This window comes from Protopterus annectens, chromosome 4.part0 (genome assembly GCF_019279795.1).
Source record: "Protopterus annectens isolate FY-2018-M chromosome 4.part0, PAN1.0, whole genome shotgun sequence".
NCBI classification, from domain to species: Eukaryota; Metazoa; Chordata; order Ceratodontiformes; family Protopteridae; genus Protopterus; species Protopterus annectens.
Genome location: NC_056733.1, coordinates 340,479,610 through 340,504,253, shown reverse-complemented (window position 1 = coordinate 340,504,253; position 24,644 = coordinate 340,479,610). Strand labels below are relative to the sequence as shown.

The window sequence follows — 24,644 nt, the reverse complement described above, 5'->3', positions numbered from 1 at the left end:
TTCGTACATGCAGCCATGGTTCCTAAAGATGTTTACTGTCTGTGTGATGTCTTTCCAGAGGGCTGTCCTCTCCCGGTGATGTTGTCGACCCCAAATGAAGAGTATGTTGTAATAGTCCAGGATGCCCTCAGTTATGGCTGCTGTCTCCTGGACATCATAGGCTGGAAGCCTCTGCATAACATCTGAAAGACATAAACAGGTAAAAACACATCACAAGACATCAGACATTGTCTATAGTTCTTTACAGAGACAACTCACAAGTAATGAGTATCAGTAGCCACAACATTACATCAAATCATACTCCTGTACCTAGCAGCATCGTATGGACATGCATAGCATTATGTTTAAGTAGGCAGTTTGCACCTGATTCTTGGTGAGGGTAGGGGTGCATGTACTGTGCATATCCACCTATACTGATGTTGAGCCAGGGGGGTGATGTTTGCCCTAAACATGTCTGAAGCAGGTTGGCTTTAGCTATGGTGTGTGTATGTGCTGTGAATGATCTCCATTACAGGGTGGGTTGGATAGTTGCCTTGAGACTGCAGACATGTGGGGATGGCCTTCCAGTTGCCCTCAGTGGATGTGTCCAATGTACTCATACTCAGCATTACAGTAATGCACCTGTGACCTACTATACTCAGTCAGACACAGGATGACATGCTGACCAGATGGTGACTGTTCCTAGACACGTGGTGGTGAAATGAAGAAGTACAGGGGAGTATGCAGAGAAAGGTGTTGGCAAAGGAGAAGTGGGATTGACAGACAGATGTAGAGAGTAGACATGAGTATAAATATATGGGGTGCATGGCAAAGAGAGTGTTGGACATGGCTATGGATGGGGAGTCTGACATACAGATGTGGAGTCTGGGGTTGTATGTAATGTTGGACAGCACGGATGGTGTATAGGGCCTGTACCTATCGGCTGGACAGAGGCACGTAGCTAGGAAGGATGTGCAGCACTAAAGAGTGATAAAGGAATATGGGTGGATCATACAAGCTAGGAGTGTGTTTAGAACATATGGAAACATCACTTTGATGGCCTGTTCCATAAGAAAAATGGGGTAGGGAGAGAGGGTTGGCTGAGGTTGGTATGGTTAATCATCAGGTGCAACACATTATCAAGGAGAATGTAAGGATAGCTATGAGGGGGTTTAACAGTGGAAAGGCTGTTGTTCCAGGTGACATACCTGTGGATGCCTGAAGGTGTTTCTGAGACCTGGCAGTGGTATTTTTAACTGGATTGTTTACTGTAATCTTGGAAAGTGAGACTATCTGTGAGATGTTGGCGAATATGTATGGGTACTGCTTATCTGAACAAGGGTGGTCTGCAGAGCTGTAGTAACAAGTGAGGAATAACACTGATCGGTCACAGGATGAGGTAATAGTAAAGGGTGGTGGCAGCTAGGTTGAGAACATGGTGATGACTGATGATTTGCAGTATGGTTTCATGCCAAGTATGAGCATTACAGATGCAAATGTTGATCCACAAGTATTGATGGAGCTCTACACTGAAGCTGAGATGCAGCTGCATTGTGTCTATGTGCACCTACAGAGAGCATATGACATGCTGCCTGGAGAGTAGTTGTGGTATTGTATGTGGAGGTCAGGGGTGCCAGAGGAGTCTGTCAGAAACCACAGAATATGTAGGAGGCTAGTGTGACAGCAGTGATTTCTGGTTTTGATGTGACAGGTGGATTTAAGGTGGAGGTGGGAGTACATCAGGGATCAGCTCTGTGTCCTTTCATATTTGCAGTGGTGAGAGACAGGTTAACAGACATGATCAGACAGGGGCCCCTGTTGACTGTGCAGTTTGCAGATGACATTGTGGTCTGTAGCGAGATTAGGGGACAGGTTGTGGAGACCCTGGTGAGGTGGGGGCATGTTGTAGAGTGGGGAGGACTGATAGCAGGACTTAGAAAGGATATACGTGTGTGAATGGCGTGGGGGATAGAGGAATGGTGACAATGCAGGTTGTACAGTTTGGAAGGTGGATAGGTTTAACTACTTGGGAACACTAGTTCAGAGTCATGGGTAATGTGGGGGAGAGGTGTACAAGTGAGTACAGGCAGGTAGTGTGTGGTGTGGAGGGGAGTCAGGAGTTATTTGTGAGAGCCAAGTACCATTAAGAGTGATATGGAAAATCTACAAGAGGGTAGTGTGACTGGTTACATTATACTGGTTGCAGACAGTGGGACTGTAAAAGTCAGGATTCAGGGCTGGACACTGCAGAGTTTGGGATGTTCACATTTGCACTGCGTGTGACAAGGGGGATAGGATTAGGGACATGTGTGTTAGTGGGTCAGCCCAGGTTGGATGGCTTGGGGACAATGCCAGACTGTGGCATGATTATGTTGGTTTGGACATGTGCTGAGGGAGTATGCTGAGTATATCTTGCAACAAGTAAGGCTGCCAAGTTACAGGGACAGCAGACAGCCTAAATAAGATGTATGCATGTGGTGATGGCAGACATGCAAGTGTATGGTGTGTGAGAGTAAGATGCAGAGGACTGGAAGCCATGGATGGAGATGATCTGTTGTTGGGACCCCAAACAGCAATGGCCAAATCAAAGGGAGAGAGATGTTGTAATGTCATTGTTTGCGTGTTGCCAATTATTTGCAAGACATGACACAAGTCTTTGAGTAAATGACTACAAATCTGAGGCACACATACGGTCAATGTGCATAACAATGGACAGTTGCATAGTATGAGCTTGGTATATCACATGCAGTCCAACACACACAGCTGTGACATTATTTAACTATGCAACTACCCTGTATAGCTCCATGACATTTCTGAGACAAACATGCATAACATAGCTGTATTCGCAATTCAGCTGTGACATTATTTTACTATGCGACTACCCTGTATAGCTCCATGACATTTCTGAGACAAACATGCATAACATAGCTGTATTCGCAATTCACATCTGGATATATGTGTGAAATCTGTTTACCTGGCCTAGCAGTGTCACAGTCAGTATTGTTCAACACATACTCCAGTATTTGCCATATGTGTATCATCCATTCCTGGGGTGTCTTAGGGGCCTGAGCTGTATTCTCTGTCACTACAGACAGACACAGATGCTATGGCCATAGGTTCTGCCGATGTTCCCCTGGTGTGAGGATTTCTCTCTCTCTCTCTCTCCCTCCCTTTCCCGTTGTCTGTTATACATCTGTTTTGCAGAGGCAGCAGCCTGCCTTTTGTAGGTATTGCTCAGGTTCAGCTGATGCCTGTGCACAAATTGGAGTTACACACTTGCTAATTCCATGTTGAACACCTGTGGTATTATTCCTATAGCCAATATCTGGGAAACACAGTCTTATAACTATGTATCTCATGTAGGCATCGGCCCTTTCTTTGCCTATGAGGAGGTTTTCATGCATGTGTGTTCCACACAGCATCACAGAGGGTTGTTGTACTAACAACTTACAACAGAGAATGTGAAGACAGCCCAACTCACCAGGGACAAATGTTCCAGACATAGGGACAGACTGTGAGTATTGCTGTTATACAATTGAAGTAATGCTAGTTTGATAAGGTTTGTGTGGCTATGGCTGCTCTGCATGATTTGCAGTCTTGAGAGTATTATGTACTTGACATAGCTCAGACTGCCCAGAGTTTGTACTCTTATTATCAGTGTGTTACTCACACATTTATTGAGTTTGGAAGGTCAGTAGCATCCATGTTTGTTTCTGACTTCGTATTGCTCAGAACAGATATATTACGATAAACCCTGTTACACCAGCTACTTTCTCAGTTTATTACAGCAATATCTCCATCGTGGACCTGTGTTTAGGCCTCTGTCCACGAGTATGTCAGACTTTGTCCATATATCATGCAGTAAGAGGCATAGAGATATGGTATATCATTATTTAGTGACGTAATTCCTAATATCATCCCAGTTATGTATCAGACTGCCAGACATTTTATGTTTCACAGGCCTTATATATGATGACAAGGCCTGGAGATTCTTTGGGAGTGTGTATAGTTGGGAGGTCTTTGTATTTCTGGCTATTGTTGACAGACTGTCAGGATTGTGTAGCAGTGTATTGTGAATATGTTCTTTATTGATGGGGGGAGGTATATGTGAGTGTTATGTTTCCTCTTCTATCTGACTTTGCATGCTGATCCAGTTTCTGGTGCTCTATCAAGTGTTACATTTTTGTAGGGTAAGACTGGGATATGCCCCATAACATAGTCAGGCATCATACTTCACTCTGCATTGGGCCATTATATGTAGGGGTAGTGTGTGAGTGTCAAACATGCTGACAGTTTGGTTCACACACTCCTTATACTGTCTGCACTTTCACACTGGTGTCTGTTTCTCAGTGCTGTTACATCCCTGGAGTGCCTGGTATATTTGCAATTGCATGTGTATTCCCCATAGCAAAATTGCTTTTTTGTTGTGTCAGTCAGCCTGTAGTTTGGATATTGCTTGGTGACATGACAAGCAGCTTGGTGTATTTTCCCTAATTTGATGTTATGTCCAGATATTTAGCAGATGTAAGTGTTGCCTGGCCCCCATAAGCGTATTTCTGACACATCAGTGGGAGGATGTGAAGATTTACGTGACTAACTACTGGGAGGTCACTGGGCTTTGGACTTGTGCTATTCCATTCAATAGATGTTGGAACAGACAGGAGGGTGTTACTGCAGCAATTGTGTCAGCTCAGCTACACTGGTATTTTAGATATGTCCACATTTTCATGGCCCCCCCCCCTTTGTCAGGCTTGGTTATGCTTTCTTGCACTAAACTGTTCTGAGGGATACCTGTCAGCCAGCCAGATTGTTCCAGACTGTCCTCGTTTATTGCCCATATTTCTGGTCTGTTGCACAGTACCATTTCATTCCTTCCTGTGGTAAATCAATGTGATCATGTGGGAATTTCTGTCAGTATATGAAGACATACATTACAGTTTCAAAACTGACATCCTTCTAAACATGTATGCTGACACACACCCTGCTCCTGTAGCAACATTCTACATTTATACCTGCAGAACGTATATTGTGTCGCTAGTGTTGGTCCATTGCACTCCCCCATTTTGCAGCCTATAGTCAGATCTGTTGAACTTAGGGGTGCGGAGGTATGGTGCTGGGTATGACTCCAGTACATGTTATGCACATATATATATATATATATATATATATATATATATATATATATATATATATATATATATATATATAAAATGTGTATGTGTGTGTGTGTATATATATATATATATATATATATATATATATATATATATATATATATATATATATATATACATATACGTATATATCTGTATATATATATATATATATATATATATATATATATATATATATATATATATATATATATATATATATATATATATATATATATATATATATATATATATATATATATATATATATATATATATAGAAATATATATATATATATATATATATATATATATATATATATATATATATATATATGGGTCTAGGACTTTTGAGCAAGTGATCAAAAGTCCGAAACACAAACGGCCGGACATACTTATGCGAAAATGCTTTTCACCGAAGAAGCACTTTCGCATAAGTATGCCTGTTGCCGAGGCCATACTACAGTACGGATAAGGGAAAATTCCCTTTTCCCCACTGTAGTGCGGTCTCAGAGGGAGAATATTAAAGTATGGGTGGTGTGGGGGATGAAGCCCCACTGCTAAAATGTTAATGTAGTGTTTTTTTTTTTTTTCGTAACACACTTTTTCGATAAAAGCTCTTTCGTTAAAGTGTGTTCGGTGGTTATGGATTCGGATGTTTGATCATTCGATCAAACGTCTTAGATCCATTTATACATATATATATATATATATATATGTATATATATATATATCTATATATATACATATATATATATATATATATATATATATATATATATATATATATATATATATATATATATATATATATATATATATATATATATATATATATATATATATATATATATATATATATATATATATATATATATATATATATATATATATATATATATATATATATATATATATATATATATATATATATATATATATATATATATGTGTGTGTGTGTGTGTGTGTGTGTGTGTGTGTGTGTGTATGTATATACCATATTTCCCGAAAATAAGACTGGGTCTTATACTCTTTCTCCCGCCGAAATACGCATTAGGGCTTATTATCAGGGGATGCCTTATTTACCCACACCATACAGCAATTTACCTTTGTTCATTTATTCATCTACAAAAAGTGACATTTATTACTGCACAAAAATTGACATTTATTCATGTACAAAAATCAATATTTATTCATGTACACAAATTGACATTATTTCGTACTTTTCTGTTATTGGACAACAGTTCTAGGTAATGTGTTAACAGTTGTGTAGGAATTCTACATAAACAGTGCAACAAACATTTCAACTTCAGAATATCTGCACCTTGGCTTTCATAATTATTCAAATACAGCCATGTCATCTTTTTCTGGAACATTGTCATAAGTCTCCATCCCCTGAATTTCGGCCTGAATTTCTTACGACTCCATTTCCTGTAGAACGATTGGCCCCAGTCTGTCATGCCTAGCAATCGACTTCTCCTTAAATGAGCACTGCTTGTCCAAGTAGCCTGCTTGTAGTGCATTGGCAACACAGCTGTCAGTGATTTTATCCTATGAATTTTTCACCCAAGTCACAGCCTCTTGCAGGTATGCTTCACAAAGTTTCCATACTGATTTCTCTCCATTCTATTTTCAGTGTAGTCATTGAATTCCATGCACAAATGGTCCTTGAATGGCTTGTTTATTGCAATATCAAGTGTCTGGAAATAGGCAGTTATTCCTATGGGAATCATTATTTGATCTATTCTTCTCTGTGCAAGGAATTTCTTCATTTCTTTAATGTGGCGAGTGCTGGCTGAATCCCAGACAAGCAGATCTCTTTCGCCACCTCGCAAAACAAGTAGCAACATTACATTGACCCACTTCCTTATAACTGCTTGGTGCACCAGGCTTTTTCAGTTTCAAGAATGTAAATGCCTGAAACACGTTCAATCTTATCTTTCTTGCCCTTACTAATGATTAGCGATGGGGTTTTCTTTCCATCTAGATGAATTGCCAAAATACAGGTAACACGTGCACTCTCGTAACCAGTGGAGGGAATGCAGATTGATGAGGCACCCCTCTGATCAATTGTTGTTTGAGATCCTTGGCCCATAAACACTGCAGTTTCATCCATAGCAATCATGTTGGAGAGTTGGTATTTAGAAAAGTCAATGCCAACGCAAGTACATGTTTAATAACTTCAGTATCTTTCAGCTTGAACAGTGTTGTTGATCTTCTTAGAGACAGTTCATATCGCTGAAGGAAGCCATCCAGCCAATGTTGTGATGCTTTGAATTCTTCTGGGGATATTTCTAACTGTGGTGCCATTGCAAGGGCAAATGCTTGAATATAAGCCATGCGCACAACCAAAGCCTTTGCTCTCCTGTTAGCAATACACTCACAGATGATGTCTTCCAGCTCAGGAAATAATGGTTGCTGACCTGATCCACACTTGGACTTCTTAGCATTTCCCTCATCGGCCTGTTGACTGAGGTTATCGTACGCTGCACGCCATTTTCAGACCATTCGGAGATCTAACTTCTCTTTGCAGAGAGCCATCAGATTCTTTTCCAGGGAGTCCTCCACAATTCCTTTCTTGTACTTGACAAAATAGCCCTTTCTTTTTGTAATCATCTTGTCTGGGGGGGGTTAATTGAAGACTTACGAGACTGGAGTAGCAACACAAAATGGCACTTGTTAAGAAGAGAAGACACAACCACAGCCATTCGTTATCAAGTGTGCGCGCTTTACGTGCGTTGTCTGTACTTTGACCAATCAAAGTACACCTGCCAGTGTTTATGGGTCAAAGATCTCAACCATCAAGTGTGAGTGATGATTAGGGTTATAGAAAGAATCTTACGACTTTCTGCAAAGAGAAGTTAGGTGTCTGAATGGTCCTTAAATGGCGAGCAGAGTACGATAACCTCAGTCAACGGGTGTCAATAATATTATTTTATAATTCAATATGTCAGTCGTGTGTTGTTGACAATCTTAACTGGGGCTTATTTTGGAGTAGGGCTTATATCATGACCACCCTGGAAAACCATGCTAGGCCTTATTCTCTGGTTAGGTCTTATTTACAAAGAAATATGGTATGTAACCTGGAAAAAGAGCTCTTCACCTGTGTAGAAGTGGAAGCCATGAGGGGGTCCCTCCCAATGGAAGTCCTTAAGGGAGAGAGAGAGAGACGGAAAATGGCTAGGCTGGGGGAGCTGCTGCCTGGGTGAGGGTGTCTGGACCACGGCTCCCTCCAAGATGGAAGTCCAGAAGAGGGAGAGAGGTGGAAAGTGGCCAGGTAGGGAACGCTCGCTCCTGGGTGGGAGGGTCTGGTTCATGCCCCCCCAGTGGGACAGAAGACCTCAAGTGAGTGTCTGGTGGAAGGCTGCAGGGCCAGGAGTGCTCCTGCCTGTTTGAGCGGGGTCAGGTGGAGACCCCACGATGGAAGTTCTCAAGGGAGCACAGAGAGGAGGGCTGCGGGGCCCAGAGAGCTACTCCCTAGGTGAGCAGGGTCAGGCAGAGGCCCCCACAATAGACATCCACAAGGGAGTGAGGGGTGGGCATCTATGGGGTCTGGAGAGCTCCTGCCAGGCAGGGGGAAGGCATCCAACCTCACCCGGTACATGACTGCATCCCCCAAAAATTGCCATGTCCCCGGAATTGCTCTGGACAGGAGAGCATGGGGACATGGAAGTCTTGCTGAGGGTGGACCTGCCCTTTGGTGGGCAAGGGGAGTTCTGCAAGATCGGCTGCAATCAGAGGGAAGTCCCTCTGAGATGGTCCAAGGGCATGAGGACATGGCACGGTTTGGCAGCCTGCAGGGAATATGCAGGAGACGGGAACTGTGGTGCTCTGGACCAGAAAGGAGGGGGGGTCAAAAGTCTTATGAGAGCATGCCACCATGGAGTCTCTCACCCTGGTCCAGCCGTTGGAGTCGACCAACAGTACAGGCATGCTGAGGGCTGCCCCCAGAAGCCAGGAATGTGATCCCGTCCTCCCAGGCCCCAGGGGTGCGGAGATACGGCCGCCGTGGCATCTCACACCTGGGTCCAGTCAGGGGAGTTGGCTGACAGTGCGGGCATGCTGAGGGCTACCCCCAGAAGCTAGATCTATGATCCCATCCTCCCAGGCCCCAGGGGTGTTGAGATACAGCTGCTGTGATGTCTCGCACCTGGGCCCGGCTGGGGTAGTTGGCCGACAGTGTGGGCATGTTGACGGCAGCCCCTGCAAGCCAGGTCTGCGATCCCATCCTCCCAGGCCCCAGAGGTGCAAAGATATGGCCACCGTGGTGTCTCACACTCGGGTCCAGCCAGGGGAAATGGCTGACAGCTCGGGTGTGCCGAGGGCTGCCCCCGGAAGCCAGGTCTGTGATCCCATCCTAGGCCCCAGGGGCATGGAGATATGGCCACCATGGTGTCTCACATCTGGCTCTGGCCAGAAGAGTCGGCCAGCAGTGCGGGCGTGCCAAAGGCCGCCCCCGGAAGCCAGGTCTGCGATCCCATCCTCCCAGCCCCAGGGGTGCAGAAATATGGCCGCTGTGGCATCTTGCACCCGGGTCTGGCCAGGGGAGTCAGCCAACAGTGCAGGCATGCCGAGGGCTACCCCTGCAAGCCAGGTCTGTGATCCCGTCCTTCTAGCCCCCAGGGTTGGGGAGATACAGCCATTTTGGCGTCTCACACCCGGGTCCGGCCAGGGGAGTTGGCTGACAGTGTGGGTGTGCTGAGGGTCACCCCCAGAAGCCAGGTCTGCAATCCCATTCTCCCAGCCCCCAGGGGTGCAGAGATACGGCCGCCATGGCGTCTCACACCCATGGCCATCCACAGACACTGGTTCAGCCTCCAGTCCTTCACCTAGCACTGCGGGGATATTGTCCTGCAAATGGCACCACTCAGGAGGCAAGGGGGCATGTGCCAGAAGGCTCGAAGTGAAGCAGGTTTGTCGGTGCCTGGCCCCACCGGGGAGTGAGAAAGAGGCGCGAGACAAAATGGGCCAAAATGCCAGGACCTGAGGGCATATCCTGTCCAGGAAAAGACCTCTTTGCCTGTGTAGAAGTGGAAGCCATGAGGAGGTACCTCCTGATGGACATCCTTAAGAGAGAGGGAGAGAGAAAGAGAGATGGAAAACAGCTGGGCTGGGAGAGCTGCCCGGACTGCAGCCCCCTCCAGGATGGAAGTCCGGAAGGGGGACAGAGACAGAAAGTGGCCAGGCAGGGAGCACTCCTGCATGGGAGGGTTCAGATCGTGCTTCCCCCAGTGCAACAGAAGTCCCCAAGGGAGCATCTGGGCAGAAGGCTGTGGGGCCAGGATTGCTCGAGCCCAGGTGAGAGGGATCAGGCGGAGCACCCCACGATGGAAGTCCTTAAGGAAGTGTCTGACGGACAGCTGTGGGCCCAGGGAGCTCCTGCCAGACAGGGGGAAGGCATCCGACCTTGCCTGGTACCCGACGGCGTCCTCCACGAAATGTCACAAAGTCCCCAAAATGGCTTTGAAACACAAAGGAGGGGCTGAAAGTCCAATGAGAGCATGCCTGCCCCTCGGCAGCCAAGGTGAGTTCTGCAAGGGCAGCCAAAATCAGAGGGAGGTCTCCCTGAGAGGCTCCAAGGGCATGGGGACACGGCATGGTTTGGCAGCCTGCAGGGTATATGCGGGAGATGGAGACTGTGGTGCTCTGGACCGGAAGGGAGGGGGATGTGGAAGTCCTGATGAGAGCAGGTCTGCCCCTTGGTGGCCAAGGGGAGTTCCATGAGGGTGACCGGGGTCAGAGGGCGGTCCCCCTTGAGAGGCTCCGAGGGCACAGGGGCATGGCACAGCTTGGCAGCCTCCAGGAGATATGCAACACAGGAAAAGAGCGCTCCCGCCCAGGTAGAATTGGAAGCCTAGAGTGGGTGTCTGTCCCGGTGGAAGTCCGGAAGGGGGAGAGAGGCAGAAGGTGACCAGGCAGGGAGTGCTCCCTCCTAGGTGAGAGGGTCCAGATTACACCCCCTGTGGGACAAAAGTCCTCAAGGGAGCATCTGGCAGAAGGCTGCAAGGCTAGGAGTTCTGTGAGGGTGGCCAGGATCAGAGTGAGGTCCCCCTGAGATGCTCTGAAGGCACGGGGACATGGCACAGCTTGGCAGCCTCCAGGAGATATGCAACATGGGAAAAGAGCCCTCCCGCCCGGGTAGAAGTGGAAGCCTAGAGTGGGAGTCTGTCCCGGTGGAAGTCTGGAAGGTGGAGAGAGGCAGAAGGTGGCCGGGCAGGGAGTGCTCCCTCCTGGGTGAGAGGATCCAGATCACACTCCTGAAGGGACGGAAGTCCTCAAGGGAGAATCTGGCAGAAGGCTGCAGGGCCAGGAGTGCTCCTGCCAGGCAGAGGGAAGGCGTCTTACTGCGGCTGGTACCCAACGGCATCTCCGATTTGTTAGAAAGTCCCCAGAATGGCTCTGGACAGGAAAGGAGGGGGACATGGAAGTCCTGATGAGAGCATGCCTGCCCCTCTGTGACCGAGGAGAGTTCCACGAGGGTGGCTGAGATTGGTGGGAAGTCCCCCAGAGAGGCTCTGAGGGCGCAGGGACATGGCCCGGCTTTGCAGCTTGCAGCGGATATGCAGGAGACGCGGACTGTGGTGCTCTGGACCAGAAAGGAGGGGGATATGCAAGTCCTGATGAGAGCATCCCTGCCCCTCAGTGGCCAAGGGGAGCTCCATGAGGGTGGCCTAAATCAGAGGGAAGTCCCCATTAGAGGCTCTGAGGGCACGGGGACACGGCATGGCTTGGCAGCCTCCAGGAGATATGCAACCCAGGAAAAGAGCGCTCCTGCCCAGGTAGAAGTGCAAGGTCAGAGGGCGTGTCTCTCCTGGTGGAAGTCCAGAAGGGGAGAGGCAGAAGGCGGCCAGGCGGGGAGTGCTCCCTCCTGGGTGAGAGGGTCTGGATTGCCGGTAGGATGGAAGTCCTCAAGGGAGCATCTGGCAGAAGGCTGCGAGGCCAGGAGTGCTCCTGCCAGGTGAGCAGGGTCAGACGGAGCCCCCCACGATGGAAGTTCTCAAGAGAGCATCTAGCAGAAGGCTGCAGGGCCAGGAGTGCTTTTACCAGGCAGGGGGAAGGCGTCCGACCTCGCCTGGTACTCAACGGCATCCTCGAAATGTCACAAAGTCTCCAGAATGGCTCTGGACAGAAAAGGAGGGGGACGTGGAAGTCCCAATGAGAGCGTGCCTGCCCCTCGGCAGCCAAGGGGAGTTCCGCAAAGGTGGCTGGGATCAGAGGGAGGTCCTCCAGAGAGTCTCCGAGGGCACGGGGACACGGCACAGCTTGGCAGCTTGCAGGGGATATGCAGGAGACGGGAACTGTGGTGCTCTAGACCGGAAAGGAGGGGGACATGGAAGTCCCGATGAGAGCGTCCCTGTCCCTTGGTGGCCGAGGGGAGCTCTTCGAGGGAGGCTTGGATTGGATGGAGGTCCCCCTAAAAGGATCGGAGGGCATGGGGACACGGCACGGCTTTGCAGCCTGCAGGGGATATGCACCACAGATGGGTACTGTGGTGCTCAGGACAGGAAAGGAGGGGGACATGGAAGTCCCGATGAGTGTGTGCCTACCCTTTGGCGGCTGAGGGTAGTACTGTGAGGGTGGCCTGGATTGGAGGGAGGTCCCCCTGAGAGGCTCCGAGGGCACGACATAGCGTGGCAGCCTCCAGGAGATATGCAACCTGGGAAAAGAGTGCTCTCACCCTTGTAGAAGTGGAAGCCCAGAGGAGGAGTCCGTCCTGGTGGAAGTCCGGAAGGGGGAGAGAGGCAGAAGGCGGCCCAGCAGGGAGCACTCCCTCCTGGGTGAGATGGTCCGGATCGTGCCCACGGTGGGATGGAAGTCCTCAAGGGAGTGTCTGGTGGAAGGCGGCAAGGGTAGGAGTGTTCCTGCCATGCAGGGGAAAGGCATCCGACCTCGGTCTACCTGACAGCATCCCCAAAATGTCACAAAGTCCACAGAATGGCTCTGGACTGAAAAGGAGGGGGGCTTGGAATTCCCAATGAGAGCAGGCGTGCCCCTCAGCAGTCAAGGGGAATTCCACGGGGCCAGCCAGGATCAGAGGGAGGACCCCCTGAGAGGCTCTGAGGACACAGGGACATGGCACGGCTTGGCAGCCTGCAGGGGACATAGAGGTGGCGGGGTCCCTGTGATGAGTCTTGGCCACAGCTGGGTAAAGAGGTCTCTCTGCAGTGTTGAAGGGGTGGGATGCCATGGTAGGCCCTTATGGAAGCCCTTAATGGAGCGTCATGTGAGGCCTGCAGGCCCGGAGAGCTCCTGGCCAGGCAGAGGCATCTGACTCCACCCCATTCTCAAAGACATTCTGGAAAAATCGGAAAGTCACCAGAGTAGCCCTGGATTGGAAAGGAGGTGGACTTGGAAGTCCATATGAGAGCGTACCTGCCCCTCCATGGCCAAGGGGAGTTCCACGGGGGTGGTCACACCCTGCAGGTTCATTCCCCTGATCACCCAGTGGGCACACACGATCCGGCACAATTTGGCAACCTCCAGGATTTAAGGGATGACAGGGCGTCTCGTCAGAGTGAGTGTCCCGGTACCAGCCCTGGGGGAGAACATCCTGACTGGAGTCTGCATGGGGTCGAGGCATGCTCACTGGCCTCTTCCTCCTGGCTGGAAGTCCATATGAGAGCAGATCTGCCCCTCAGCAGCCAAGGGGAGTTTTGTGAGGCCGGTCGCACCCTGCAGACTCGCTCCCCCAATCGCCCAGCGGGCATGCATGATCTGTCGCAATTTGGCAGCCAACAGGAGTTAAGGGATGACTGGGTGTCCCGTCAGAGTGTAAGTCTGGGTCCCAGCCCTGGGGAGAATGTCCTGCCAGGTGTCTGGGTGGAGTCAAGGCTCCCTCTCTCGAGCCTCTTCCTCCTGGCCGAATGTCTGTATGAGGGTGGATCTGGCCCTCATTGGCCATGGGGAATCCTGTGGGGCTGGTTGCACCCTGCAGGTATGTTCCCTGAAAGGGCTGGCAGGCATGCGTAATCTGGCATGATTTGACAGCCTTTGGAAGCTGAGGGATGACAGGGCATCCCGTCAAAATGCACAAGTCTGAGTGCCCCAGTCTGGATCCTAGCCCAGGGAGAGGGAAGAAGGGGTGTCCCGTTAGAGTCCATGTCCCAGCCCTGGGTGACATCCTGCCAGGTGTCTGTGTGGGATCAAGGTGCCCTTACCCACTGTCCATCGATTGATTGGGCCAACCAACTCCCACTGGCGGAGGGCCCCTGTGGTGTGTCTCTGTGGGTCACGGCTTGTGGGTTGAGCTTCTCCACCCTGGGAGTGAGGTGCGGGTGGGGGTGTGGAGTGCTCTGTGCCCCTCTGGGTGGAAGTGTAGGTGAGACCGATGAGCCCGGGCTGAAGCAAAAGAGTCCTGTGACATGGCCGCCATCCCCGGCATCCGTGCATGACCGAAGTGTGGGGGGGCTCTCTCCCACGTTTCTCTGGCTATGACCGCTGATGCACACTGTGTTGGCCTGCGGCCCTCCAGGGTCGCGTTTGCTGGTCCACAACCAGCACCCGGGGTGCCCCCTCTGTGGAGAGAGGGACCCTTCCTGTTGGAGGAGGTGTGAGCTCTGGCCACTGTTCTCCAACCGCCTGCCGAGGTGCTCCTGTCTGGTTGATCCTGCCAGTAGCATATACTTGTCTCAAAGATTAAGCCATGCAAGTCTCGGTGCACACGGATGATGAAACTGCAAATGGCTCATTAAATCAGTTATGTTTCCTTTGATCGCTCCACCGTTACTTGGATAACTGTGGTAATTCTAGAGCTAATACATGCTGATGAGTGCTGACCTCCAGGTCATTTATCAGGTGCATTTATCAGACCAAAACCAATCCGGGTCACGGCCCGGCAGCTTTGGTGACTCTAGATAAACTCGGGCCGATCACGTGCCCTTGTGGCTGCGATGCGACATTCGAATGTCTGCCCTATCAACTTTTGACGGTACTATCGTGCCTACCATGGTGACCACAGGTAACGGAGAATCAGGGTTTGATTCCAGAGAAGGAGCCTGAGAAATGGCTACCACATCCAAGGAAGGCAGCAGGCGAGCAAATTACCCACTCACGACTCAGGGAGATAGTGACAAAAAAATAACAATACAGGACTCTTTCAAGGCCCTGTAATTTATTTAATTATTTTATTTATTTATTCCAGTTTGATGACCGGAGAGGTCCACTGGGCTCGGGGAGCCCATTTTCAGTGAAGGCCCGGGGAGAAAAGCTCCACAAATACAAAGTTTAGTTACATGTGAACTTAGAAAGACACTTTGGAATACAAACAACAGTTAGCATTCAGAAAGAGAACAGACAATTACATTTAACAGACAATTACATTTACAATTTCATTTAGGCAAGAGAGACAGGCATGTAGCCTGGTGGTTGGATTTTACAGTTTAGTTAAGTATACAATCTATATATGTGAGAGAGGTTAGTTAGGTGAGAAGGTTAGCCAGGGGTAAAAGTGGAGGAGAGCTTGAGAGGTTTGGGGTGAAAAGTACAGTTGCACTTCCTATGTAGATAAAGGTGGGACTGAAGAAGAGTTTTAAAGTTTTCAAAGTTGTCACAGGACCTTAGTGAGGAGGAGAGAGCATTCCATTTTTTAGCCAAGGAGAAGGATAGGAGAAGCTGACCGGCTGGATTCTTGCATTTTTGGATGGAGATAAGGTTTTGGTGGGAAGATCTGAGGGTTCTATGGGGGGTATATGGTTGTAGAATATTGGATAGTGCAGGACACTTAGTAGGTTGGAACAGTAATTTGTGGGCTGTGGTGAGTTGGAGAAAGTCAAGTTGGTTGGGGAGCTCAAGCCAATTTTATGAGTGAAGGGAGGTGAAATGATGAGAGGTCTATTTAGATTTAGTAGCAAATCTGGATATTTTGTTGTAACATGCTTCTAGTTTAGAGGAGAGTGTGGAGGATAAATTGGTATGCAGAGGGGCACCATACAGTAATGAGGGAAGGAGGTAGGAAGTGGCGAGTGTTAGTCTGGTGGCAGGAGAGAGGAAATGGATGTTTCTATAGAGAAGGTCAAGTTTTATGTGGGGTTTTTTAATGATTAGTTGGATGTGGGTGTTGAATTTTAGGTGTTCATCAATGGTGACACCAAGAAGTTTGGTGGAGGGAACAACTTCTATCAAGGAGTTGTTAAGGCTGGTAATTTGAAATGAATTTTTATCGATAGGGGAGGATTTTGATGGGGAGAATAGAAGGATTTTAGTTTTGGTGGCATTTAGGGAGAGGTGATTTTGGAGTATCCAGTTTTCTGTGGTAGAGAAGGCAGTTTGTGTCAGAGTTTGGAGATCTGTTAGGTTAGAGGCGCAGCAGATCAAGGAAGAATCATCAGCATATTGCACAATTTTGGTGTTAGGTATGTCTTTGTGAAAGTCATTAATAAAAATGTTGAATAGTACTGGGCCAAGTATGGAATCTTGGGGTACCCCAGTGGGGGTAGGAAGGAATGTGGAAGTGTCCTGGCCCCATTTTACAGCTTGGGACCTGTCTGAAAGATAACTGGAGAACCATGAAAGAGTTTTGTGGGAGAAATTGAGATTAGACAGATGATGTAGTAGGTGAGTATGGGAGATGGGATTAGATAAGTCCAGCAGGACTGAGGAAACTATCTTACCAGAGTCATGAGCTAGATTGACAGAATGTAAGAAGGAGAGGAGGATGGAGTTAGTACTGTGTCCTGGGCGGAAGCCATGTTGGGTGGGAGAGAATAGCTGGTGGTTGGTAAGGAAAGGTTGAAGGTGATGCATTTTTCAAGAAGTTTGGAGATTGGGGAGAGGATGGCTATGAGGCAGAAATCAGAGAGGTTGTAGTTTTTGCCACCCTTGTGAAGTGGGAGAATATATGCAGTGCACCATAGTTTGGGTACATAGGATTCAAGTAGGGATCTATTCATCAGGATGCTGATAGGGAGAGCAATGCCCTCAGAGGCTATTTTTAAGAAGGAGGAAGGAATGTTATCGGGGGCATTGGAGCAAGGCTTTAGTTTAGAGAATATTTTCTTTATTAGGTAGGTGGAGATGGGTTTGAGAAACAGCAAAGGTTCCAAGCACGGCTTAGTTCAAAATATTAAATGGGTACAAAAAATACACAGGGTAAGCGCTTTCACAGACCAAAGCTCCGCTTCATCAGACCATAATAAAGCATGTCAGCTGATCTGATGAAGTGGAGCTTTGGTCTGTGAAAGTGCTTACCCTGTGTATTTTTTGTACCCATTTAATATTTTGAACTTAGCCATGCTTGGAACCTTTGCTGTTTCTTTGACATTTACTACATTTTCACAGTTGGTTCCTGTGTCGAAAGTGAGGTTTGTTTGCAGTTGGAGATGGGTTTGAGTTTGAAAGTAGGGGGGATGATGAGGAAGATTGGGTGGGGTGAGGTAGAGGGTTATTTTTGGAAAATGTCTTGGTTAACTCAGCAATAGAAGTGGTAAAGAAGGTGTTGAATAGTGAGGCAATTTCAAGGTTGGATTTGATGCTGTCGGGACAAGGGTTGTTTTTGGTACCTGGCCTAAGGAGTGAATTAATTGAGTTCCAAAAATGCTTGGGATTTTTTGAATGATTTGCTTGTAACTTGATGTAGTAAGACATTTTATCTTTCAGAAGTTGTTTTTCTTTGGCTAGGTTTCTTAGCTGTTTATATTTTAGTAAGATTTCTGGCTGTTTATGTTGGAGGTATATTTTCCAGGTTTTATCTCTTTGTAGCATGATCTTTTTGGTATCTTTGGTAAGCCATGGGGTGGTTTTTATTCTTACTCTTTTAGTTCTTATTGGAGCAAGGGAGTTAAGGACCATTAAGAATGTTTTGTTGAAAAAGTCAATGGCAGCATCTAATGGAAGAGTTTTTAGGGGGTTCCAGTTAGTTTTTTTAAGGGACTCAGTAAAGGTAGTAGGATTAAAGTTAGAAATGTTGTGAGTATGAATGAACTGGTGGGAGTGTGGGGTAGTGAGGGTAGTTCAATGGGTGAAGGCTGGGAGGTGGTCTCCTTATGGGTCAGGAATAACACCTGATTCTATAATTTTATTTGAATAAGATACCAGGATCCAGTCTAGTATGGAGCCAGGTGGGTTGGTTTTGTTTGGCCTAATAAAGGAGTTAGTAAGTTGAGTGTAGGTGTATAGATTGATTGCAATGGTTGGATTGGGGTTATTGATTTTGTTCCCGTCTATATTTACATCTCCCAATATGTAGGTTTCTAGCTTAATGTTACTGGAGGCCCAGGAGAGGATGTCTTCCAGGGTATTAGTGTTGTTGCCAGGAGGAATCTAGAAGGAAATGAAGCAGATGCTTTTAAGGTTGTTTATTTTTAGGAGGCCAATTACAAGTTCAGTGTTGTTGAAAGAAGGGATGGGATTAGGATATGGAATGATGGTTAATTGGTTGGAGTAGATTAATGCTACACCACCACCTCTCCTAGTTAGGCGGTCAGAATGAAGACATTGAAATCTGGGGGAATGAATTCGGACTCAGTTATATGAGGCTTTAGCCAGGTTTCTCTTGGAATGAGTACACTTTAAATCCTTTAACGAGGATCTATTGGAGGGCAAGTCTGGTGCCAGCAGCCACGGTAATTCCAGCTCCAATAGAGTATATTAAAGTTGCTGCAGTTAAAAAGCTCATTGTTGGATCTTGGGATAGGGCTGGTGGTCCCCCGCAAGGAGAGCTGCTGACTATCCCAGACCCTGCCTCTCGGCACTCCCCCGATGCTCTTTGAGTGCCCTGGGGGTCTGAAGTGTTTACTTTGAAAAAATTAGTGTGTTCAAAGCAGGCCGGTCGCCTGAATACTGCAGCTAGGAATAATGGAATAGGACTCCATTTCATTTTTGTTGGTTTTCGGAACTGGGGCCATGATTAAGAGGGATGGTCGGGGGCATTCGTATTGTGCCACTAGAGGTGAAATTCTTGGATTGGTGCAAGATGAATGAAAGTGAAAGCATTTGCCAAGAATGTTGTCATTAATCAAGAATGAAAGTCAGAGGTTCGAAGATGATCAGATAACATTGCAGTTCTGACCATAATCGATGCTGACTAGCGATCTGGCGGCATTATTCCCATGACCCACCAGGGAGCTTCTGGGAAACCAATGTCTTTGGGTTCTGGGGGAGTATGGTTGCAAAGCTGAAACTTAAAAGAATTGATGGAAGGGCACCACCAGGAGTGGAGCTTGTGGCTTAATTTGACTCAACACGAGAAACCTCACTCAGCCTGGACACGGAAAGGATTGACAGATTCATAGCTCTTTCTTGATTCTGTGGGTGGTAGTGCATGGCTGTTCTTAGTTGGTGGAGTGATTTGTCTGATTAATTCTGATAACGAACGAGACTCCGCCATGCTAACTAGTTATGCGCCCAGTGCTGTCATCTCCAACTTCTTAGAGGGACAAGTGGCTTTCAGCCACATGAGATTGAGCAATAACAATCTGTGATGCCCTTAGATGTCCAGGGCTGCACGCATGCTACACTGAATGGATCAGCTTGTGTCTACCCTTGGCTGACAAGTTTGGGTAATCCCTGAACCCCATTAATGATAGGGACTAGAGATTGCAATTATTCCCCATGAACAAGGAATTCCCAGTAAGTGCGGGTCATAAGGTCACATTGATTAAGTCCCTGCCCTTTGTACACACAGCCCATCACTACTACCAATTGGATGGTTTGGTGAGGTCTTCAGATTGGCCCCACTGGAGTCTGTCATGGCCATGGCGGTGCGCTGAGAAAACAATCAAACTTGACTATCTAGAGGAAGTAAAACTTGTAACAAGGTTTCCATAGGTGAACCTGCAGAAGGATTATTAATGCTGAGGGTCCCGGGATGGTGGCACTGTCCCCAGGTACCAGGGCCTCTCTTTGCTTTGCTGCCATGACCCTCTATGTCTCTCTCTGTGTCTCTCTCTGAGTTCTGTCTCTCTGTGCACCCTGGTGGAGGCCAGCGGGACTGAGCCCGTGGCTCCCGGGGGAGGGAGGGAGGGGAGGGAGAGGGGAGGGAGTGAGAGGAGGGGTGGTGTCTGTCTCCCCTTGCCTCCTGGTGGCAGGAGGGAGGGGGGTCCATCCATGCAGTGGGAAGTGTGGGTGCTCCTCTGCTGCCATGAGGGTTGGTGGTGGAGGGTGTGCCCAGTCCAGCGGTGTGGTCTGCCATGCGGCCCAGAGGTCACTGGCTCCCCATGTGGTAGGGGGAGGGAGAGGGTGCTGTCCCAGCAGGGGGGGAGGTGGCCTCCCCTCTGGCTGTGCAGGGCCACCCCCAGGGGTGGCCAACCGGAGTCCTTTCCCCTCGATGTCAGTCATGGGTACCTTTGGAGGATGCCCCGCTCCATGAGGGGCATCGGTTCAAAGACCAGGAAGGTCAGTGGTGTGGACGCACGCTGCCCGCTGCGGGACTCCCTGCTGTCCTGTGGTGCAGGGCCAGTAACCCCGGTCTGGGCACCCACGATGATGCCCATGAAACCTCGCATGCTTGTCTTGAGGTGCAATGCCTGGCGGGCAGCAGTGCCCCTGCCAAATGAGAACTGTACAACTCTGAGTGGTGGATCACTTGGCTTGTGCATCGATGAAGAACACAGCTAGCTGTGAGAACTAATGTGAATTGCAGGACACATTGATCATCGACACTTTGAATGCACTTTGTGGCCCTGGGTTACTCCTGAGGCTATGCCTGTCTGAGGGTCATCGTGCCTTCCATCACCCCTGGGGGTCTCTGGCCCCTGTTGAAGGTGCAGCCGGGGAGTCGAGGGAGCCCAATGTGGGCCCCCTGTCCCCCCAGGGAGAGATGTGGATGGAGGAAAAGAGTCCCCTGCTGCCCTGAGCTGGGAATCCCATCCAAGGACAGGAGGAAGCAGGTGCATGTCTGGCCTGCTCTGCCAGAGGCCATTGGTGGTGCCACCATCGGGCTGTCCTCCTGGGGCAGAGCCCGATGCCTGCCTGTCCAGTTCCCATGTGCCAGGGCTGCGTCGGCTGTCCTCCTCCTGGAGTCCAGCAGTGGGTGCATGGGAGCCAGGGGAGGATGGGTAGTCTGACTGCCCCTGAGGCCCCTGCTGTCCCCCACCCACGACCGTGCTCAGAACGCGACCTCAGATCAGATGTGGCGACCCCCCCGAATTTGAGCATATTATTAAGCAGAGGAAAAGAAACTAACCAGGATTCCCTCAGTAACAGCGAGTAAAGAGGGAAGAGCCCAGTGCCAAATCCTCATCCAGGCAATGGGCACAGGGAAATGCAGAGTACGGATGTCTGTCTCCCCTGCGCTGCCCTGGAGGCCCAAGTACTTGTGATCGAGGCTCAGCCCATGGATGGTGGTGTGAGGCCGGTGGAGGCCCCCGGTGCGTCGGGATCAGGTCTTCCCAGAGTCAGGTTGTTTGTGAATGCAGTCCAAAGCAGGTGGTAATCTCCATCTAAGTGCTAAACACCAGCACAAGACCGATAGCGGACAAGTACCATAAGGGAAAGTTAAAAAGAACTTTGAACAGAGAGTTCAAGAGGGTGTGAAACCATTCAGAGGTAAACGGGTGGGGTCCTCATGGCCCACCCAGAGGATTCAATCTGGTGGCCACTTCAGCTGCCTGGGTGAGGCAGATCCCCCTCCGGGGGGGGTGGGGGACTGTCCCCGGGCATGCTGGCCGCCATCTGGCGCACTTCCTTCATGGCAGTGTGCCGCGACCAGCTCCGGGTTGGACAGGAATGCCATGCAGAAGGTGGCTCCCCTCCCCAGAGGGGAGTGTTACAACCCATGGCATCAGCCCTCGCCATGCCAAGGGGTCATGGGAGAGGACCGCCACATCAACCCCCGCCCTCTTGGCAGGGGCCCACGGCTCCTGGCAGGACTGTCGACTGGGCTGGACTGCCCTCAGTGTGGCCTGACCACGTCCCGCTGCCAGGCCGGCAGGCTTACCTCAGGTGCTCGGGGTCTGCTGTGACATTGGTGACCCACCTGTTCTGTCTTGAAACATGGACGAAGGAGTCTAACAGGTGCGTGAGTCTGGGGGTGAGCAGGAGACCCAGGGTGCAATGAAAATGAGGGCCGGCATTTGCCGGCTGAGGCAAGATCCCCCTGCCCTACATAGGGGGGGGTGCACGGCTGGCCCGTCTCACTTGTCCCATCGGGGAGGTGGAGCGTGAGCGCACCTGGTGGGACCTGAAAGATGCTGAACTATGCCTGGGCAGAGCGAAGCCAGAGGAAACTCTGGTGGAGGTCCGTAGTGGTCCTAACATGCAAATTGGTCAACCGACCTGGGTATAGGGTCTAAAGACTAATCGAACCATCTAGTAGCTGGTTCCCTCTGAAGTTTCCCTCAGGATACCTGATGTTTGGCAGATGCAGTTTTATCTGGTAAAGCAAATGATTAGAGGTCTTGGGGCCTAAACAATCTCAACCTATTCTCAAACTTTAAATGGGTAAGAAGCCCGACTTGCTGGCTTGGAGCCAGGCATGGAATACGAGCACTCAGTGGGGCACTTTTGGTAAGTAGAACTGGTGCTGTGGGATAAACCAAATGCTGGGTTAAGGCACGCGATACCAACGCTCATCATACCACTGAAAAGGTGTTGGTTGATATAGACAGCAGGACGGTGACCATAGAAGTTGGAATCCACTAAGGAGTGTGTAACAACTCACCTGCCGAATCAGCTAGCCCTGAAAATGGATGGCGCTGGAGTGTCAGACCCATACCCAGACTTCGCCGGCACTGTGAACCGAGGGGGCTATACCGCGATGAGTAGGAGGACCACCATAGTGGCACTGAAGTCCAGGGTGAGGGCCCGGGTGGAGCCACTGTGGATGCAGATCTTGGTGGTAGTAGCAAATATTCAAATGAGAGCTTTGAAGGCCAAAGTGGAGAAGGGTTCCATGTGAACAGCAGTTGAACATGGGTCAGTCAGTTCTGAGAGATAGGGGAGCGCCGTTCCGAAGGGACAGGTGATGGCCTCCATCGCCCTCAGCCGATCAAAAGGGAGTCAGTTCAGATCCCCGAATCCGAAGCTATGGAGACAAGCACCTCACGGCATCCAATGCAGTGACACAAACGATCCCAGAGAAGCCAGCAGGGCCCCCTGGGAGAGTTCTCTTTTCTTTGTAAAGGGCAGGGTGCCCTGGATTGGGTTCACCCCAAGAGAGGGGCCCGTGTCCTAGAAAGTGTCGCGGTTCTGGATGCATCAGGTGAGCTCTCACAGGCCCTTGAAAATCCGGGGGAGAGGGTGTAAGTCTCGCGCCAGTCTTTACCCATATCCGCAGCAGGTCTCCAAGGTGAACAGCCTCTGGTGTGTTAGAACAGAGTAGGTAAGGGAAGTCAGTAAGCCAGATCCATAGCTTTGGGATAAGGATTGGCTCTAAGGGCTGGGTTGGTTGGGCTCGGGCATGAAGCAGGGCTGGGTGCATTGCTGGAAGAGGCATCGCCCCCTCACCATGCTTCCCCCTCCTGGGGAGGCAGGGGGAACAGCGGCAGTGACTCTGGATGTGCGCTGGGCCCTTCCTGTGGATCACCCCAGCTGTGGCGGGTGCCGCTTCCAACTGGCGTCCTGCATCATCCGGCAGCAAGCAGCTGACTTAGAACTGGTGTGGACTGGGAGAATCCGACTGTTTAATTAAAACAAAGCATCGCAAAGGCCTGAGATGGGTGTTGATACGATGTGATTTCTGCCCAGTGCTCTGAATGTCAAAGTGAAGAAATTCAATGAAGTGCGGGTAAACGGGAGTAACTATGACTCTCTTAAGGTAGCCAAATGCCTTGTCATCTAATTAGTGACACTCATGAATGAATGAACGAGATTCAAACTGCCCCTACCTACTATCTAGTGAAACCACATCCAAGGGAATGGGCTTGGCAGAATCAGTGGGGAAAGAAGACCCTATTGATCTTGACTCTAATCTGGCACTGTGAAGAGACATGAGAGGTGGAGAATAAGTGGGAGGCCTTGGCTGCCAGTGAAATACCACTACTCTAATTGTTTTTTCATTTACCCGTTGAGAAGGGGGTATGCCCCACCGGGGCTCTCGCTTCTGGCTCCAAGCGCCCGGGCGGCCGGGAGCGACCTGCTCCGGGGACAGTGTCAGGTGGGAAGTTTGACTGGGGTGGTACACCTGTCAAAGAGTAAAGCAGGTGTCCTAAGGCGAGTTCAGGGAGGGCAGAAATGTTTTTAGATAAGGAGGACAATAACTTAGTAATAGCATCAGCACCTCTGCCTCCCTTACCAGAATATGAAGCAAGTGAACAGGTTAGTCCATCCCCATGATATCCTGTAGTCACTGAAGATAGAGATATTATGAAACTAAAACTGACTAAAATTAGAGATCCCATCAGGACCAGGTCCCAAACAAATGCAGGTAACTCAGATGAAGGCATCGAGTTATGGCAAATGGTTAAGAATTCACGATCTATAAGTGAAGAAGAAGAAATATGCCCACTTATAGAAGTACCCAATCCTCAGGCAGGCCAAGACAACCAGGATCCAACTATCTTAGTGTATAGACCTTGGACTCCGGAAGATATCGGGAAAGCCACTGAGGGAATTCCCCATCCAAAGGTTCATTTTAG

At 49.2% G+C, this 24,644-nt stretch overlaps 1 non-coding gene and 1 pseudogene across 1 annotated transcript; both read left to right on the top strand.

Moving 5' to 3' along the window:
- Window positions 1-20,633: 20,633 nt before the first annotated feature.
- LOC122800635 lies at window positions 20,634-20,787 on the top strand. The gene has a single exon (XR_006364629.1). It is a non-coding gene; the product is annotated as a 5.8S ribosomal RNA (ribosomal RNA).
- A 396-nt stretch (window positions 20,788-21,183) lies between these two features.
- LOC122800624 overlaps window positions 21,184-24,644 on the top strand; it is a 6,268-nt pseudogene continuing 2,807 nt past the window's right edge.